General features: G+C 43.1%; 1 protein-coding gene across 1 annotated transcript in view; it reads left to right on the top strand.

Annotated features, from left to right (window-relative positions):
- KLHL29 (kelch like family member 29) overlaps window positions 1-19,944 on the top strand; it is an 853,771-nt gene that overhangs the window by 736,327 nt on the left and 97,500 nt on the right. The window lies entirely within an intron of this gene.

Genomic DNA, 19,944 nt, shown 5'->3' with positions numbered 1-19,944 from the left:
AATGGAAGGAGTTTTATGGAAGTGAAGTTTAACCGGTGTTTAATGAAAAGTTCTCAAACTTTTTAATCAGCGAGATACGTTGGAAAAGCAAGTCCAATTCATGGAGGCCACACTTCACAACGTACAGGACTCAGAGGATTTGCTGACATTCGAAAGTGGAATTTTGGAGCTGGTATCTTTTAACCTCTTCACCACCCTATATATATACGAAACCGAGCCCACGCTGGGTGGCAATTGTTTTATAAAGCAGACACCCGGGTGCATCAGCCAGGATTGGAGATAACTCCATTTAAAGGGTTTTTCTGGCACTCAAAAAAAAAATTTATGGCATGAAATGGGGTAAAATAAAGAAAAAAGTCATGCTCACTTCCTTCAGTGGCTCCAGTCCAGCAAAGGAGCCCCAGTCCCCACTACTCTGAACCCAGAAGAAGCCTGCTGTGGTCATATGCCATTCACTGTGCACATGACTACTCGCAGGGGCGTAGCTAAAGGCTCATGGGCCCGGGTGCAAAAGTTTATCTCGGGGCCCCCAACTTCAAATAACCTCTTAACGCAGAGGCATAACTTGAAGCTCCTGAGCCCCAATGCAAAACCTGTAACAGGGCCCCCAACTATAATGCTTTATTCATAGTACTGGGCTCCCTATATGGAAAGGAGAGGCCTTATGGGCCCCCTAAGGCTCCAGAGCCCGGGTGCAACCGCATCCCCTGCATTCCCTATAGTTACGCCAGTGACTGCTCGGCCAGTCACAAGCTTCATTCTGCCATGAAGCCTGTGATTAGCTGAGAACAGCATGTAAGAGGTTAGACAGAAGGCGGGGACTCCCTCTTCTTCCCCAATTGGCACCCATGGTTATGGGCTACTGGTGGGTTGTCATGACAAATGAGACAGTGTATTGTAGAAGCAATCAAAGGATTGTATGTTTAAGTCCCACTAAAGGACTGAAAAAAATTGAATTTTGAAAAACGCCCCTTTTCGTATGTTTTTACATAAAAAAAAAAATTGCTGTAAAAGAAACACAATGCCAGAGTTGCAGTTTTCTGCCTTCTACGGTTCTTAAAAATTGGAATTAAAATGATCAAAAAGTTGTATGCACCCCAAAGTGATACCAATAAAAACTATAGCCTGCCCTGCAAAAAAAAGGCCTTGCACAGTTCCATTAATGGAAAAATAAAAAAAGTTATCGGGTATCAAAACGTGGCAACAAAAAGCAAGTTTTTTTTTTAAAGGGGTTGTCCAGTTGTAAACTATTGATAGCAAATCCTCAGGATAGGTCATCAATAGTAGATTGGTGTGAGTCTGTCGCCTGGGACACCCCTTAATCAGCTGTTTGCAAGGCTGGTGCGTTTGTGTACTGAGCTCATTTCTACAGGAAGTAAACAGCACTGTTCTCATGGCAGTGGCCATGCTTGAAATTGCAGGTTATGTGTCCATTAAAAAATATATGGGAGCGTTAGCTGCACTACCAAGCTTGGCCACTGTAGTAGGAACGGTGCTGTTTGTTTCCTGAGGAAAACCGCTCAAAAAACAAGTGCACCAGCCTGGCAAACAGCTGATTAAAAGTGGTCCCGGGGGACCAACATCCACCAATCTATTTATGACCTATCTGAGTCTTAACATCAATATTTTACAATTGGACAACCCCTCCAATTTTTTTTACAATTTTTTGAAAGTAGGAAAACGTAATAAAACTATGTAGATCTGGTATCACCACAATCATCCTGACCAGCAGTTAACATGTTATTTTTGCTACACAATGAAGACCATAAAAATAAAAAAAATCCCTCAAAAATTGTAGCAATTGACATAGAAATTAAAAAAAAAATTTCAGTCCATTATGTGGACCATTAAATGAAGTCAATAAAAAATACATCTTGTCCCACGAAAAACAAGCCCTCCTACAGCTATATCGGCGGAGATATTAAAACATTATTGCTCTTGGAAAGCAAGAATGAAAAAAAAACGGAAATCGGCGGCGTTCTACGCTAACACAACACGAAGTGAAATGCGATGGGCTGGGCAGATGTCATCACTGTTGGTTAGTGCTAGAACATAAATTGCATACAATGTACGTTTCTTTTAACGCGCACAAACCTCTGGATAGTTAACTTTAAAAGCAGAGCGGAGTTAATCCTGTCACAAAGACTTAAGGATGAAAATCTAACAAAACCACATTCTGACATTCAGACTAATGAAATGTGCTTGATGCTCATAAAATACCCAGCTCTCCAGGAGCCGCACGCTTTTGTGCATGGAATTGACTCCGGGTCCTTCACTTGCAAGATATGCTTTATTGAACTTTACTGTATATAAAATCAGGGAACTCTCATTGTGGATATTGCAGAGCTTACTGGACTATAGCGCCGAAGGATATCCTGTGCCACCATACAATGACACTGTCCCCATAGAAGGAATCTCCAGTATAAAAGGACTTGCTTTCATATCTGCTGAGTTGTATCCGCAGATTGTTCTATAGGCGGCTTTCAGCATGGACACTCCGATCTGTCTACACCGCCCCCTACAGAGCGAACTACAATGCTGCGGTGAAGACCTGATTTACGGGAGATTACCAGTATGTGTACTATGGATGGATGGAACCCATCAACCGTTCATGTTGATATGATAGATTATTGGATTACTTGAAAATAAGGGTCTTGTTTAGAATATATCAGAACACGTCTTCCCCTAGGCATGTACCCATCAAGACACAGGATTCACTGATGCAATACTGCAACTTTAATCAATTTACCGGGAATTTATTATTGGAAGTAATCTTATTTCAAAAGCGTTCCATTACTTTATTCACTGTGACATGGAAACGTTTTCTCTCAGTGTTGTGTCAGAAAGTACAGCTATCGAATTTGTAAACTTCACCAAAATACCGTTTTGACGACTGAGCCTTATGGGGTGGCTCCAACTAGGACAAGAACCGCAGGATGTACCATAAATGTCTAATAGATGTGGACCTATATCATGACTATGGGATCCTGACCCTTGTCTGTCCTACTTAATGAGGTGAAGAAAGTATAGAGAGGTAGCTATGCATGCTTAGGTGGTGGCCACTTCATCGAGCGAGGCAAGGGTTGGCGGATCCACATTCTCGAGAAAGATGTCGGTCCTACAGGTGGGACCCGCGTCTATCAGACATAAATGTCTAAGATGGGAATACCTAGATTTAGAAAAGTATCGTATGTCAGTTAGTTTAAAGCAACCCTTTGGTCTCAGGTCAAAGTTTTATCCTGAGACCACGGGAGGGGGAATTATATTATTTGACGCTATCCCTCTATGCTGTTGTCCCTTGGACCCGACGGTTGCCAATTCCCGGTTTTGGTCTTCCAAGTTGACCACCACAATTTTCTAACTATGTACTGCTCACTCTGCATTGGTAGTCTGAAGCACTTCAGGTTGGTTCCTGTCTGGCCAGCATTGACTACACGGTGTATAAACTCTGCTGGATGAGTCGATCCATGTTTTCTACTCTTTATATGCTTAACATTTCTACTCTATGCATATTGAATATTTCTTTTGCTACATTGCAGTTTTGTTGATGTTCTTTCCATTCATAATAATGGCTGTTTGTAAGGGAGCGGGCTTAGGTGACGTAACATGCCGCTAGCATCCGCACGCTTTTTGAAACTTTATGTCTCCTTATTGTATATGCACAGTATGGTCAGAGGAAGGTATCGTTCCAATACCGAAACGCGTAGCTCTATTGTTTGTTCCCAGTTAAGAAACTTATATCAAGCTCCTGGTTTTCTGCCTGCTAAGCGTGCAGACGATCCTCCCGATCCCCTGATCTTATGCTCGGGATGGTTCATCGATAGATGAATGGCAGGGGCCTACGTTTCAGGAAACCCGCCAATCAGCTGATTCCTGATGAAGCTGTCATTATGGACATTGCAGAAAGCATGACCATGGTGCATTGGTCCAGGTAATACAGGCATTAAATTCAATAGGAGCTGCACAGACAATAGGGTTGCTCTGCTATGGTCAGCTCTTTCTGCCTCCTAAGCTGTTCATAGTGACAGCAGTGCTGGGAATCAGCTGATTGGGGGGTATCCCTAGCAGCAGACCTCCGCTGATCATCTGTTGGTGACCTTTCCTGAGAAAAAAGTGAGAAAAAGCCTTTAAGCGGTTTTTCTAAGTAGCACCCACTGTCAGTGCCAGAATACACTGGGGTCGGAGTGGAAGCCACTGCTCCAACCTCTATGTAGTAGTCGGTGTTCGTAATTTCAGGCGCAGCTCTTATTGAAATCAGTGGAAGATGTGCTTGTAATTGCAGGCTATGGTCCCATTCATTTCATTGAGAGCTACACCAACAATTACGAGCGTCAGCCACTATACAGAGGACAGAGCAGCAGCTTCCACCCCGACCCCGGTTTATCCCGCACTGACAGTGAGCGATGCATGGAAAACCCCTTTAATTTGGGAATTTTTTAAGCCAGGGAACTCCTATAAGACTCCTAGGATGGAAATCATCATCATGACATGGTAACCTTTTTTATGCGGTTAGTGAATGACTTCTTGTGCAGCTCCACAGGATAATAAGGCTACCTGTCCACGGGCGAGTTTTCATTGCGTTCCCCGCGCCGATAATCCGTGTCCACGAGTGAAAAATCATTGCGGTTCTCCGCTCACGGCAAGCAAATCGCAGCATGCTGCAATTTGCCCCAATTCTCCACCGCAGGATACCACAACGCCCTTGGACAGGCAGCCTAAGGCATATGCACAGAGGTCATCTTCTGGACAAGGGTCATCTTCACAACACCGCTCCTATGATTGCTAATGTTTAGGACACTAGTTTTTTCTTTTGAGCCCATCCAGGCTGCAGGATTGTAATACTGTATATATGTCGAGCGTTACACTTCATTATCATCCTCTTCATTATTCGCTTTAATCCGCTCGTCTTGTGGCACCTGTAGTACACACTTGGAATATTAATACACAATGAGCATTTAATTTGTTCTCCAGCTTCAACATGTGAACTTCTGAAGCTCTTCAAGACATCTCATTTACATTTTGCAATTTCCCTTTCTGATTTCCCAGTATTTTAAGAACATTGATTCTTTTGTAAATGTCTAAGCAACAACTGCTCTCTTCAAGTTGCTCTCTTCACCTGGCGTTCCAAGGCTTCTTAGCAAAGAGTGACAATCAGTCGGTGTCTCGGTACAAGCGGACAGGGTCTGATCTCGTGGTGATTGCTCCAAACTACGTCTGGATCCTGACTGGAAAGGCAAACCTTCTAGTTAGTTTTCCCATGATGGAATGGCTGCTGGTGCTTACATATTGCAAATTAGAGGTTTGTTCTACACAAATTGATGCTGATTACATTTTTAATTCACACTGAATGGGGACTTTATTAGAGGCATCCATCTAGTAGCACGCTGGACCTTCTTTACTGCAAGAGCAATTTGTCATGATGTCCATCTGCAAATATCAGAGGACCCAAGAAAACACTCCCCACACCATGACTCAACCAGCCTGAAATGTTGACATCTATCAGGAAGGGTTCATCCATTCATGCTGCTTGCGCTAAAGTATGACCTCCCATTGATGCAAAACAGAAATCCGGATTCATTTCACCAGGTGATATTTTTCCACTGCTCGTTTATCCGATTTTTGCACTCTTTGGCCTACAGGAGTCTCACCTATCTCCAAGACAGTAGTGGCGCCGAAACTGGTCGGCTCTTGTTATAACCCAACGATGGGTTGAACCACCAGCGTGGTAGTCAGCCTCAATTTGCATTGTCTGCTCATCAGAACAATTCTTGACGTTCTCCTCTGACTCTTGGCATTGATGAGATGTTTCCATCCACAGGATGCCCTTTCATTGGATGTTTTTCCTCCATCACACTATTTTTGGTATACCCTCCACACCGGTGCATGAGAAATCCCTATGCAGTTGGCTGTCTATAAAATCCTGGCTCCGGCTAGTCTAGCACCGATAACCAGGCCTCGCTGGTCTTCAGAGTTACACGTCTAATATCCATACAGGCAAGGGCCAATCCTGAAAGGCCTGGTGTCTTTATTAATTTGACCATTCAGTGTAAATGGCACATTGTCGGTGGGGGCTGCGTTACACACTGTGCATTACACCAACCCTTCTGGTCTTGGACAAACAAAAGATGGCCGAACCACCTCTCTGACAAACTGAAGCACATGTGTATTAGTAGTCATTGGTAGTCTAGGACACCACATGCTGATGTGACTGTCACATGGGCAGCACTGGTCAATGAAAGCAGGTGTAGCGTCAAAGGTGCAATGCACAGTGTGCATCAGGTAGTCAGAGAAGTGGTGCGGCCATCTATGTCTGTCCAGGAATGGTTGGTTGCTTTAAAGCCCATGAGCTTCAAGTTATGACACAGCCTAGTTCTATTTTTAAATAACCTGGCAAGTCAGGGTGGCTTATTGGCCCCTTCCTGGCACTGTGCACTTATAGTACATGCACTGGTAGCCTCCGCTCAACATAAAGTTTGCATAGCCTTTTCCTGTGAGAGTGTTTTTGCCTTTAGGCTCGCTGTCTCCTCAGTGATCAAATAAATGTACTGCACAAGTCTCTTATCATTAAATACTAATGAATCCTACTCCTGCCATTAAAATAACATTACTATTTAATTATACATCCGTTGTTTGGTAGTACATTGGCTCCTCAATAACACATACACCAGAACAACAGCACAGGATGAAAGCTGTCAATGTTCCGAATATCTTCAACTACTGATCTGCATGCCTTTCATCAGAGAACGTTATCCCATGACGCTCTGCTTGTCTAGTCCCATTTACCAAAGTATGTACTTCATACACACCATAGTCGTCCTCCTACCATGTAATCAAAATAATGAAGCCTGGCTTCCAATTGGGTTTTTAAGAAACATAATAGTGACTTCGGAGTTCTACACAGGGTGCAAATATAGGGAGGGCACAGGGGGCACATGCCACCACCCACCCTCTATGTCCAAGCTGATTGTTAAAACCACAACTGGATTAGGGGAGCCTGTATTTTGTCTGGAGGCTGCAATTAGCCTTTGTTCATTCATGGCAGCGTGCCATGCTGCCTATTTTCTCACCATTTACAAGATATGTGTTAGCTGTGAATGAATGAGAACGCTCTTACTTACAGTCAGAGGCAGTAAACCTGCACATATCTAATTTTCATCTGCGCTAAGAAGTGGATACAATTGTATCCCATCTAGACAATGCTATGTGAGTTTAACAGACCAGATTCCTGACTGATACATTGTACACAGCTAGTCCTAATCTCAGCAGAGATGTGGATATAATTGTATCCAGTCTAGACAATGCTCTGTGAGCTAAACAGAGTAGACTCCTCACTGATTTATTGTACACAGCTAGTTCTACTCTTAGCTGAAAAGTGGATGCAGTTGGATCCAGTCTAGTCAATGCTCTGTGAGCTAAACAGACTAGACTCTAGTTCGATCCAATCTAAACAATACTGTGTGAGCTAAACAGCCTGGACTCCAGACTGATAAATTATACATAGCTAGTCCTGCTTTCAGCTGTAAAATGAATACAATTGTATCCAGTCTAGACAATGCGCTGTGGAATCCAGACTTATACATTGTAACCATCAGCTGATAATGATGTGTTGAGCTCACAGAGCATTGTCTAGATTGGATGCAGTTGTATCTGCTTCTCAGCTGAGAGACGGACAGCAAACACATAAAAAAAATTCTTAAAAATTGAAAAAAATTGAAACGCAAATTATATTATAACATTCTTAATTTATAGGGTGATTAGAGGGGTTGTCCACTTATCAGACAACATTGCCCCTAAATCTTAATGATAAAGTAACTGAGCAGTACTACACCCCCACCCCACACCCACCCTCCTCTTCCGTGTAATTCCAGCATTTTATTCTTGTTGTCCTCCCAGTGTTTGTTGTGAAAGATGGTGTCATCGGAAGTCATCTGTTCTCCTGGCATCCCATGATGCTAGGCGTTCGGAATGGAGTCTTTGCAGCCTCCGATTGGCTGCAGCGATTAGGTGAATTCCGTTGACATCATCTTCCACAACAAACTCTGGGAGGATGGTGGCTACAATGCTGGGTTCCTGCGGCAGAGGAGGGTTAAGTACTGTTCTTTAAGTTGTTTTTACCCAGTTGGAGCTATAGGGGCAATGCCTGGTAACCGAACAACCGCTTTAAGCCTTAGGGCACTATCACACAGGTCAACTACCATTTGAAGAATCGTTGGATCATGCGAATCTAAACAATAAACATTTAGTGTAAACACGGCCAATAATTGAGTGACGAATGATAATTCATTCATTTATCGTTTATTTTATGCAGACATAAAACTCATCATTCAGTCGTTTGCAAGCTGTTACGTGTAGGAAGCGTTCATTCAGTCGTTCCCTTTCACTGGCGCACTTCTCTGAAAGACCAACGATAGAATGAACCAGTGAATGACGAAAAAATGTGAACGATTATCTGCGGGAGTAAACTCATTGCATTTTAAAGCAAACGACTTTGTCATCATTCACTCGTTCCAACGATTTCTCATTCCGTATGAAAGGACCCTTATTAAACTGAAACTGGAAAATCTGTTTAAAGGCTTATTCAGACGACCGTATATTGGCCGGGTTTTCACGCCGGCTGATATACGGTGTCCCTCTCTGCAGGGGGAGGAGGCTGGAAGAGCTGGGAGCAGTGCACTGAGCTCCCGCCCCCTCTCCGCCCCTCGCCACTATTTGCAATGGGAGAGGGAGGGACGGGGGTGAGCTAAGTCCTGAAACTTAGCTTCGCCCCATCCCGCCCCCTCTAATTGCAGATAGTGCCGAGGGGCGGAGAGGTGGTGGAGAGGAGGCAGACAGGGGGCGGGAGCTCAGTTCATGCTCCTGGCTCTTCCAGTCTCCCCCCCCTACAGAGAGAGACGACGTATATCGGCTCGGCGTGAAAACCGAGCCGATATACGTTCGTGTAAATCAAGCCTTAAAAATATGATTAATGTAAAAATGTGATTTATACAATCAGTTATTTTTGGATGACTCATTTCCTTTAAGGGGTGGATGGTTGCTTATCGCAGACTGGCGAGTACCCTTTAATAAGCCTCTGCTCCGTAATCAATACGTAGTTTTTCTATAGGACTCCTGCCCGCCATAACAAGCTGTGAATGGGTTAACACTTTGCAGTGTGAGTAATTTTGAACTAGAGGAGCGAGAGGCAAAGACACAGATTTAATAGCCTGGATTGTATAAGAGATAGTTAGATCGCTTCACTGTTATTAGCTTCCACAATGAGCTACAGTAGCGGCTCATGAGGAGCGGCCGATATAGAAATATAATTATATTTCCCTACTAATCTAATAAGGGGAGATAGCGGCAACAAGCTTGGTTAATTTCCCAGCTTGCAGCGGAGGCTGTTTTACAGCGCTCTTGCTGGGAATAAAGCAAGGGAAGGTATGGCGGGGAAGTATTAGAACTGTAATCTTGCTTTGCTAGCCAGCCAGAGATATCTCTCTCCTGCAGATTGGAGGGAGGTAATGCCGCATCTGGGGGAGAACTATCTGCGGTGTCACACCGGCTCCACCACTTCAAGGCAGGAGGCTACAGGAGATTGAACGGCTCCAGATTAGGTTCTGATCAGCTAAGTATGGGCAGGAGAAGCTCTTGCAACACTCGCACAAAGTACTTTTACTTAACCCCTTAAGGGCACGGCCTATTTTGGCCATAAGGGCGCAACGATTTTTAGGAGGATTTTCATCTCCACGTTTTAAAAGCCGACATCTTTTATTTTGCCGTCAACATGGTTTGAATTTTTTGCGTAAAAAACTAGTTTTTATCGGTATCACTTTTGTATCCATATAATGGATTTTTGGGGGATGGCGGGAAGAGAAAACGCATCAATTCAGACAATTTTATTTTGTACAGTATTCATCATGCAGAATAAAATGACATGATAATTTTTTCCTGCGGGTTGACACAATTACAACGATACCAACATTATTATTTTTTTTTTTAGGTTTTCCCACGTTTGCACAAAAATACCCTTTTTTTAAGAAATTGTTTATTTTTCTTACATCGTTGCCTCCAAAGTCCCCTAACTATTTTATTTTGCCATGGACGGAGCTCTGTGGGGGCTTGTTTTTTTTTTGCGTGACAAGCTATAGTTTTTATTGGTTCTATTTTGGGGCAAATACAGCTTTTTTGATCACTTTTAGGGCTTATTCCGACGTGTGTATATCGGCCAGGTTTTTACAGCTGGCTGATATACGCTGTCCCTCTCTGCAGGGGGAGGAGGCGGGCCGGGAGCAGTGCACTGAGCTTTCGCCCCTCGCGCTCCCAATAAGTTCTGCCCCCTCCCATTGCAAATAGTAGCAAGAGGGGGAGAGCTCAGTGCTCTGCTCCGGACACAGCCGCCTCCTCCCCCTGCAGAGAGGGACAGCATATGTCGGCCGGGCGAGGAAACCCGGCCCATATACACACATTGGAATAAGCCCTTATTGTGTTTTATCTGGGAGGCAAAATGAACAAAATTAGCATTTTGCCATTGTTTTTTAGATTTTTTTGTACGTTTTTTGCTGTGCAAAACTAATAGTGTGTTCAATTTATTGTATGGGTTGTTACAGTTACAAGGACACCAATATGTGGATTTTTTTTTTTTATGTTTTATTTTTTTTTACAAAGGTGAAAGTGCAAAAAATGGATCTTCTATGTTTTTTACACTACTTTTATTTATTTTTTTACATTATTTTGTCTCTGTAGGGAATTTGAACCAGATTGCTATGATAACGCATTGTTATCGCATTGTAAGGCATTGTAACGCATTGGTATGTTTTATGGGCGCTTACGTACTGCAATGCATTATTGCTCACAACAGTGATCACAGGCCATGACAGGCCTAGACAATGGCACCCAGTTGCCATGGCAACCCATCAGCTCTCCATGATTACACAGCGGAAGGCCAATGATGTCAGAGAGGGAGCACACTCCCTCTGTCAATCCTTTACATGCCATGATCCACATTGATTGTGGCATGTAAGGGATTAACAGCAGGAAACAGTGTTCACACCGATCCATCCTCGCTGTTGCAGCGGGAAGCCGGCTGTCAGTCACTGCTGGCTCCCGCTGTGGGATGGCGCAGGCTCACTTCTGAGCCTTTGCCATCCACAAGACGTAAGTTTGCGTCCTGTTGCGTTAACTACATCCCTACCAGGATGGAAACGTACGTCCTGCGGTGTTAAAGGGTTTGTTCAGTCTACCACTTTCTAAAGTTTTTATTTAGTTATTTACAGAGTAGATCATCACACAATTTTCCAATATACATCGATTTAAAATTCTGCTCTCTTTCCTTTTTTATGGCCCCTATCTGCACTGTAGAATGGTATAGCCCATGGACAGATCCATGCATTGTAATGGCTGTCAGTCATGTGACTCCTGGCGAGTTTCCCGCGCTGCAAAATGCACAAACCTCGCCCTGAAGCAGACCGCATTGTTTTCAGTGAGTTTATTTAGGGCTCATGCCCACAGCCGTATGAGAAAAGCACCACGGGTTTCCGGCAGCGTCTTACACATTACAGCCCATACTTTCTGGCAGAGACCGCATACAGGCTGAGTATGGCACTGCGCATGCCCATTAATCACACGTCACGCACATGCGCAGTGATTTTTAAGTTCTTTTTTTTTTTAATTCCCCTCTCTGCTGAGAGCAGGGATTTGTATAGAAATGCTGCCCATACGCAATGTATTGCACATGTGTGATACACAGCCCTTGTATCATACGCAGAGAAATAGAGCTAGATGCGTTCCAAGTAGAGAACTTGAAAATCATGAGGAATTTATATAGTAAGCCTATTGGAAACCTTCAGGCCTTATTTACACGACCGTATTTCACGCGGTATCACCCAAAAATCGCAACCTTCCGATTGCAGTATGTTCTATTTTGTTGTGATTTCTGGGTGAAAATTGCCTGTTCAAGTTCATGGTGCATTTAAAGAAACAGATTGTACTTGTTTGATACAACTGTGATCGCATGTAATCATGGCAGCCTTAGAAAAACGTGTGCAGAACCCATTATTCTTTTTTTTTGTACATGTGTAAAAATTGGATTTAAAATGTTTGAATTTGTGCTAAAAAATCATAAACAAGTATAAAAACTGTGAAAATCGCACAAAAAAAAGTGATGATGTTAACCATGCGAGCCTTCGAGACTCCTTAGGCCTCTTCATCAGGCTGGTATAACATATACATCTGAAAAGAACACATATATACACAAAAGAGCATCCTCAAAGGGGTTTTCCAGGCAGTCTGAGGCAATGTGCCAATGTGCAAGTATACAGACAGATCGTGGCACCCTCCCTGAGCAGTGATGTAGCAATGGGAGTGGATGGGGACCTTCATAGCGGAACCTCCGAACATCCCGTTTTTTCCTTCAAAGTAAGCAGAGCTTATGCAACTTAGCATAAAACTGGGAGTTCCTGGTATGTTTTATGGGCGTTCTAAGGTGGATTAAGGATGGGGCATAAAGTGTCCTGTGAATGGGGATGTAGATGTTGGGAGCTATGAGATTTGTAGCTGACGGCAGTGGCCAGAGGCATACCTTGAGTCTCCTGGACCCCAATGCAAACCGGTGTCATCTTAAGCATGCAGGGTCTTTCATTCTCCATCAGGGACGAAGTGTGACCTGTTATAGTTACGAGCTTGCTAGTGGGCTTTATCCAGGGTATAGCTAGCGGGTCCAGCAGGCATGTGATAGGTGCCAAGTAGAGATGAGCGAACCTACTCGGCCACACCCCTTTTTCGCCCGAGCGCTTTTTGTACTCAGGCGAAAAGATTCGGGTGAGTGGGGGGTTGCAGCGGGGAGTGGGGGGGGGGAGAGGGAGAGAGAAAGGGCTCCCCCCTGTTCCTCGCTGCTACCCCCGCCCCCCGGCGCCCCCCGAATCTTTTCACCCGAGTACGGAAGTACTCGAAAATCGCGGTGCTCGATCGAGTAATTACTCGAAACGAGTATATTCACTCATCTCTAGTGCCGAGCTACTTTGCCATGATCTGAGGATTTAGATACAGATTCTGAGTAGGGAACTGAGTCTTAAATAAAGGTCTGTTCCAACACTTGCTGCTGCGTTAAAATGACCCATCATGCTCGTTGCTATATTCGAAATGACGGCCATTTTGCAGCTATTTTTTTTTTTGTGCCAGTAGCTCGTAGTATTAAAAGGTCAGCCTGACATGCAGATATGGCTTCGCTTTTAAGAAACATTTAAACAGCATGACAACTTTTGCCCTGAAGGTGTTTAAATGTGTGGAAGGAAAATGATCCCATTTGCAGCGTATGGTGTGAATATCTCATCGAGAACAAGCTGCTCTTTTCAGTTTAGGACGGATATTCACAGTTTGTTTGAGTAACCCTTGCCTCCCCTCCGGCTTCCCCAGTCAACTGCAGATTACGGCAATGACCCTTGAGACGTGTTGGGTAGATAATCAGAACTCAATGGCAAATGTCAAATTCGTTGGTTTTTCTATATAAATTTACTGCAAAAAACCCGAAAACATTAATTTTTGGACCGATTGAATTTGTAATAAAAAAAAATTTTTCCTCCCTTTTACATTATGATTATAATTTTGCATCATCTATATACCTCCAACCATCTCACTTTTCCCAGGATTGTTTCATGAACTTCAGCGTGATGTGGTTTATGTAAATGGACCATACGGTGGGTCACTAGTAAAGATGAGCGAGCGTCCTCGTTAAGGCAAAATACTCGAGCGAGTATTGCCATTTTCGAGTACATGCCGGCGGGGGTGAGCGGTGAGTTGTGGGAGTGAGCATGGGGGTGCGGGGGGAGAGGGAGAGAGAGAGATCTCTCCCCCCCCCCGTTCCTCCCTGCTCTCCCCCGCCAGCCCCCGAATCTTTTGGCACGAACGGGCATGTACTCAAAAATGGCAATACTCGCTCGAGTATTTTGCCTTAACGAGTCCGCTCGCCCATCTCTAGTCACTAGTAATAGTTCTGTGGCTAGGTCAGGACAAAGCTTAACGTGTCCTTCCAGTTTTTGGACACATTCTGTTCTAGGACAAGAGGGGGGTGCATTACCTGCAGTTGTTGTCTGTCGCTCCTTGAATCTGCCAGTTTCCGGCCCTGTTCATCAGCCGTTGAAGATAGCTGAAACTATCTACCTAATACACACTGTACGCTGCTCTCTTGTTAGCCGATGCTGATCACATGAGCAGCTCTAGCCAATCAGAGTAGGCATAGTGCATTAGCAGTCTAACACTACCAAAACCATGTGGGGATCATAAAGTCTAAAGATTGAATGGGCCAACAACTGCAAATAATGTACACCTCCTCTAGTCCCAAAACAGAATTTTGTCCCAAAACCAGGAGGCCACTTGAAAATGTCATGCAAATGAGGATTCAAATATTGGCAGGTTTGCTCCAGAGCTGTATTCATATTTCTTCTTGCCTTTGTAGCCAATAAACTTAACCAAGTTCATATAATCCTGAAGTCTTTCTGTACTTACAGAGATGTCGGCATTTTTTCCGCTAGTGGTCATTCTTGCCAAGCAAAACACGAAGTGCCGGCATATTGGTTCTCACTTAGCTGCCAAGAGCTACGGAGATAAGTTAAAGGGGACAACCAATATGCCTGAACTTCTTGTACACACATTTGTGAAAATGGCTGCCAAAATAGCCTCCACGAATAAAAAAATATTAAAGAGTTCCCATTTTGGCCAAAGCTAGCTGAGATGCGAATACCGATGATTAAGAGATGGCCAAGATGACGTAAACACCCACTTCCACCATGCGATGCTGTTTACATAACATCCATAGATGTCAATGGCAGTTGTGCAAACAGTGTAGGACTGTGCTATACTCTGTTTCCGCAACTCCCAAGTCACAGAAACAGGGTGGCTTGCTGTTCTAAGGTATGCTGTTTGTGCAACTCCCATTAACTTCTATGGGGGTTATGGAAACAATATAACACAAGGTACTCTGCTATTTCTGTCTTCCTTCAACCACTGCATTTAGGGTAGCTGGGGCAGTGGGGGTGCTAACTAAAGATAGGTACCAGAGGTAGGACCATCACCTATTAGACTTTTATGGAATATTCTGTGGAAAGTCTGAGATGGGAATACCCCTTAAATTAAAAAAAAACTGGACTGTTGCTGTAACTTCTGATTTACTGATATAGGGTCCATTTTTTGTTTTTGGTGAGAATCCCCTTTAACTATTGGTTGGTATAAGGCTATGGAGCAGAGGCATAACTTGAAGCTTCTGGGCTCCGGTGAAAAATCTGTAACAGGGCCCCTAACTATAATGCTTTTTTCATAGTACTGGGCTCCCAATATGGAGAAGAGAGGCCTTATGGGTTCCCTAAGGCTCCTGGGCCCAGGTGCGACCGCATCCCCTGCACCCCCTATAGTTACACCCCTGCTATGGAGCCAAGTAGATATCTTACAACCTGTATTACCGGCCCTGATGTTAGAAACACCAGTATTACAGCCAGGTGATAAATGCATATGACATATGAGGTCTACTAATGAACATGGACATCCTGAGACTGGGAAGGTACTCCACATCCATTGATGGACAGATACGGCTTGTGATATTGACATTCCCCTTACTGCTGGCCAAATGTCACTTCCTATATGTAGCATTTATTAATCAATGACTGTAGGTTGCAATTACTTTTTATAGTCAATGGCAGATGTTATTTATATAGCCAGCGCTCCCCTCATCCTTCTTAAAAATGAACGCTGCTGTCGGAGGAGTTAGATAAATGGAGATTTTCTAAAAACCGCAGTGGTGATATTTAACTTTCCTTCTGCTCTATGTTTTTTTTTTATACCTTCCAATATGTTTCAGCTTTACATGACTATTTTGATATATAAGAAAACGTCTCGATATAACCGATGGCAAGGAGCATAGGATAATTGACGGAAGTGGCGGGATCATCCGATAGCCTCTAGGACCCTTAAAAAATAGAGCACGTCATGTGATCTCGTTTGGCCAATAGTCAACTCTTAGAGGGATGATAGTCAAAGAGTCATCATGTTTGCTGCTCCACTATGGTTCCTTGTAGGCTATTTAGTGGGCACCACTATATTAAATGGTTTTGCAATATTTATAACCCTTACTAGTCCTGCATCCAGATAGTCTGTCTAAGGAAGAGTGACTTATTGGTGCTATTTCTGGCATCTAGGGCATATGCCTCGCCACCACCCATTCGAGCTACTCCAGAGAAAGAGGCTATCTGGCTTACAAAAAACACTTGCGAATCCCCTATTACAGAAATCTGAATTAAATAGGTTGCCTGGTTGTAAACCAGTGGTGGCCTATCCGCAGGATAGGCCATCATTACTAGATCTATGGGGGTCTTGCACTTGGCCTGGCATTGAAGTGAATAGAAACTTGGCCTGTAATACCAGGCCTGGCCACAGTAGTGGGAACAGGGCTGTCTGTTTCCTGTAGAAATCAGCTGAGTGCACAAGCACACAAGTCCCACAAACAGATGATTAGCAGGAGCCCCACTGATCTGCTATTCATGACCTATCTTAATCACACCTTATCAATAGTTTCCAACTGAGCAACCCCTTTATTAGAGATCTCTTCCATAAGCTAAAAATGGCATCCCTTCCTTTACAGAACCCAGCATGTCCTTGCATTACCTAAACATTATACTGATTTCAATGAGGAATTTGTAATACTTAATTTCCCCTGTGGAGGCACTGTAGGGAAAATGAACACTTCTTGCTAGGTTCCAGCAGAAATTAAAGCTGATCCCCAGTGGTCCCTGTAGCCTCCCAACTGCCCCATTTTTATTGGATTGTCCTACAGAAGGGGTTACAAAAGAAGTGGTTACTGTGCAAATTTGCATAAAAATGTTTTGTGGGTGTTCTCAGCAGATTTGAGACAGGGCCTAGAAGTGTCCATCAATTGGGGATGCTAATGTGTCTAATTGACTAACTAAAAGGCATTTTCCAAAATAGACAACCCCTTCTTTACAAATGTACTAGGGCTCTCTACAACCCTTGCGGAATCACAGATTGTTTGTATTTGTGAAGAGTCCCCTTTAAAGGGAATGTATCACCTCTATATTTTTTTTACTAATTACAACCAGAGAGAGAAATATTTTCAATTTTTCTAATCTGTTTTTATTTTCTGATTGTAGAATTTTTTATTCTGCTGTCTCTACATGACTATGGGGGCGGCCATCTTGCCTGAGCTGCATTCAACAGCATTTAGAGAGATGCTTTATGGCAGTCTCACGGGCTATTCACACAATGGACAGGAGCTGACCTATTGACTTGTATGGGAGACTAATCTAGACCTGCAGGGAGGGGAGAATATAGTCACTCCTTATACCTACATATAAGTGTTACCTCTAGTTTAATCCTGCCTGTGATGTCAGTGTGATGACTGCTGAAAAGTTTTCTCTTCAGCTCAGGAAGTGACAGAATAGTATTAAGGCCCATTTAGATCCAACAATTCTCGCTCAAAAATCGCTCAAAGCCATCTTTTGAGCGAGGATCGTTGGGTCTAAATGCACAGACATCGTGCAGTTTTTGTGCACGAGTCGTTCATCATTCAATTCTAGTTTTCTTGAACTGAGCGATGAACTCTTATCAGCGATTCAGGCTGTTATCACAGTCGGCAGCGCTAATAAGATTCGTTCAGCTAGTGTCCCACTGGTAGTTCACAGTGGGACGCGAGCTGCAATCGTGGAGAACAATACAGCTGTTTGCTTATGCAGAACAGCTGTAGTGTTTGCCGAGCGATAGCAGCGGTGTCCCGCTCCGCCCGCATTGCTCTCTAGTAGCTACTTAGCTACTATAGACTATGCAAAAATGATTGCTCAAAACTGTTACTCAAACTATCAGTGTAAATGGGGTTTTAGGTTCTGTGGTAAATTTGACAAATGCACATTTACCACATTTTAGCATTTTTTTGAAAATATAGATTCAGACCAAAAATAAAAAAATCACCCAAAATTCTGTAAAATGTAATTTATATAATAAACAGGTAATTTCCTGATGATACATTCCCTTTAAGAACTGTGCATCAATGTCCCTTATACGGACAAATATATAGAAAACCCTTATAGTCTGTCTGCTTGAGTTCCATTCATGTATAAGTGAACTGTTTTATGGCTTGCCATACAGATTTGCATTCACCTCACAACACTTTACAATGTCTTTGTGACTGGCTGATATTTTTTTCCAACTTTTACAATGTAGTGGAATAGACAGCCTCCCCGATCCAAAGGTTATCTGTGTCTCTTTATTACAAAATAAGCCTTGGAGATTGCCATATGCTCCCGAGGGTTATAGAAGTGCATTCTGAATAGAGAGAATATTCTCCTTTTCAAGAAACGCGTCCTTGTTATAATGGTTCTGCCTGCGAAATTAGATTAATTTGCATCTTGTTGTAGCTATTATTGTTCAATTGGATACTAAGGGGATTGTGCGGAATAATAAACTAGAGCAGGAAATATCAAGAAAAACTTAGTGCAGAAGTTTGATATGGCTGTTTATTTGCTGTGAATCAGGCTTGTTGATTAATTGGATTGACTTAAGTAACCCCATAATTTGACTGTATATGAGCCACTCTGTTTTACCTCTGTTCCAATATATTAAACATCCCGCCTCCCGTCCCGCATATGAAATCTCTCTACAGTTTGGTTGGAGGGTTGGATACCGTACAGAGATCTCATTAATAACCATTAATGTTTGCTCGGGTCATTGGACTCCTGCTGATTCCCCTTCCCCCTTGGGGGGCATATTGGTCCAGCTGAGTTGTATAGCCCTGGCGTCTTTGGTTGGATTCGCAGGTTGGCTCGGTTGACCAGAAATGACAGGTTGACCAAAAATGTACTGCCAAGATCTGCATGAGGATAATCAGACTGTAAGGTAAAATGGGGGATATTTATTAAGTCAAATGTGCCAAAACATCTGATATACATGCCTTACACTACATTTATTAAGTGTTTTAGACATTTTCTACATCCGCGTTCGACAAGAGAACATGTTTTGGCTTAAAAGAGGGGTAGCTTAGCAGCAAAGTGGACGCAAACCAAGCCAACCATTAGGTGGTGTAAAGTTAGTAGCCCTGTGTCTAAATACCATGTCCTAGAAAGAATGTTGGTGCTACTCCTGGCATTTGGGGCATATGTCTTACCTCTTTCAGCTACTCCACAGACAGGGGCTATCTGACTTAGAAAAAAACATTTTCAAATACCATATTAGGTTAATAGATGGGTCTTCCATAAGCTACAAACAGTTATAAGCTCTGTAGGATCCATCATGTCTTTGCATTTCACAAACTGCATATTGACTTCAATGAGAAATGTGTAATACCTAATTTCCCCTGTGGAGGTGCTATAGGGAAAATTATTGTTTCTTGCTCCAAACAGTATCTCTTCCCTGTGGAACTCAGCATGCCCTTGTATTGCATGGGCAGCATATTCATTCCAGTGCTAAATTGAACAATGATGGTTCCATGTAAACTAGCTACCTATCTAATGTAATATATATGTATATAAATACTGAGTGGTGAAAAGTAAGATTAGGCCTGAAATCTTATTTCCATTTCCTTCCATCATCAAGTTAGTCTTTGGCTCTGAAGAGCGTACAGATATATTTCCTTACATATTGTTGTGTCAGCCCCTTTGAAATACATTTTTTACCTCCTCATTTGCATTAAAAAAAAGTCTTGGAAATGTTAAACAACAGTCCACCTTTGACCACCAAAATTTCTGTTCCTTTCCGCCTTCCCTCTAGATCACAGGCGACACATCCAGTTCCTATCTGCTTGCAGTTTTTCATTGAACCTTTTGTTAAAGCTGAATGTATTTGTACTTGTAATGTGGATGACATAAGATCCCATCCTCTTTGAATACATGTTAGTAAACCTGCTGTGCAGTTCATACATCCCGAGACCATTCAATTCCAAGTCCTTTGTACCGTAACAGACCCTTTGTTGCAGGA

The sequence above is a fragment of the Eleutherodactylus coqui genome, chromosome 1, assembly GCF_035609145.1.
Source record: "Eleutherodactylus coqui strain aEleCoq1 chromosome 1, aEleCoq1.hap1, whole genome shotgun sequence".
In the NCBI taxonomy this organism is placed as follows: Eukaryota; Metazoa; Chordata; class Amphibia; order Anura; family Eleutherodactylidae; genus Eleutherodactylus; species Eleutherodactylus coqui.
The sequence above is the reverse complement of the archived record's forward strand: the minus strand, read 5'-3'. Positions and strand labels throughout refer to the sequence as shown.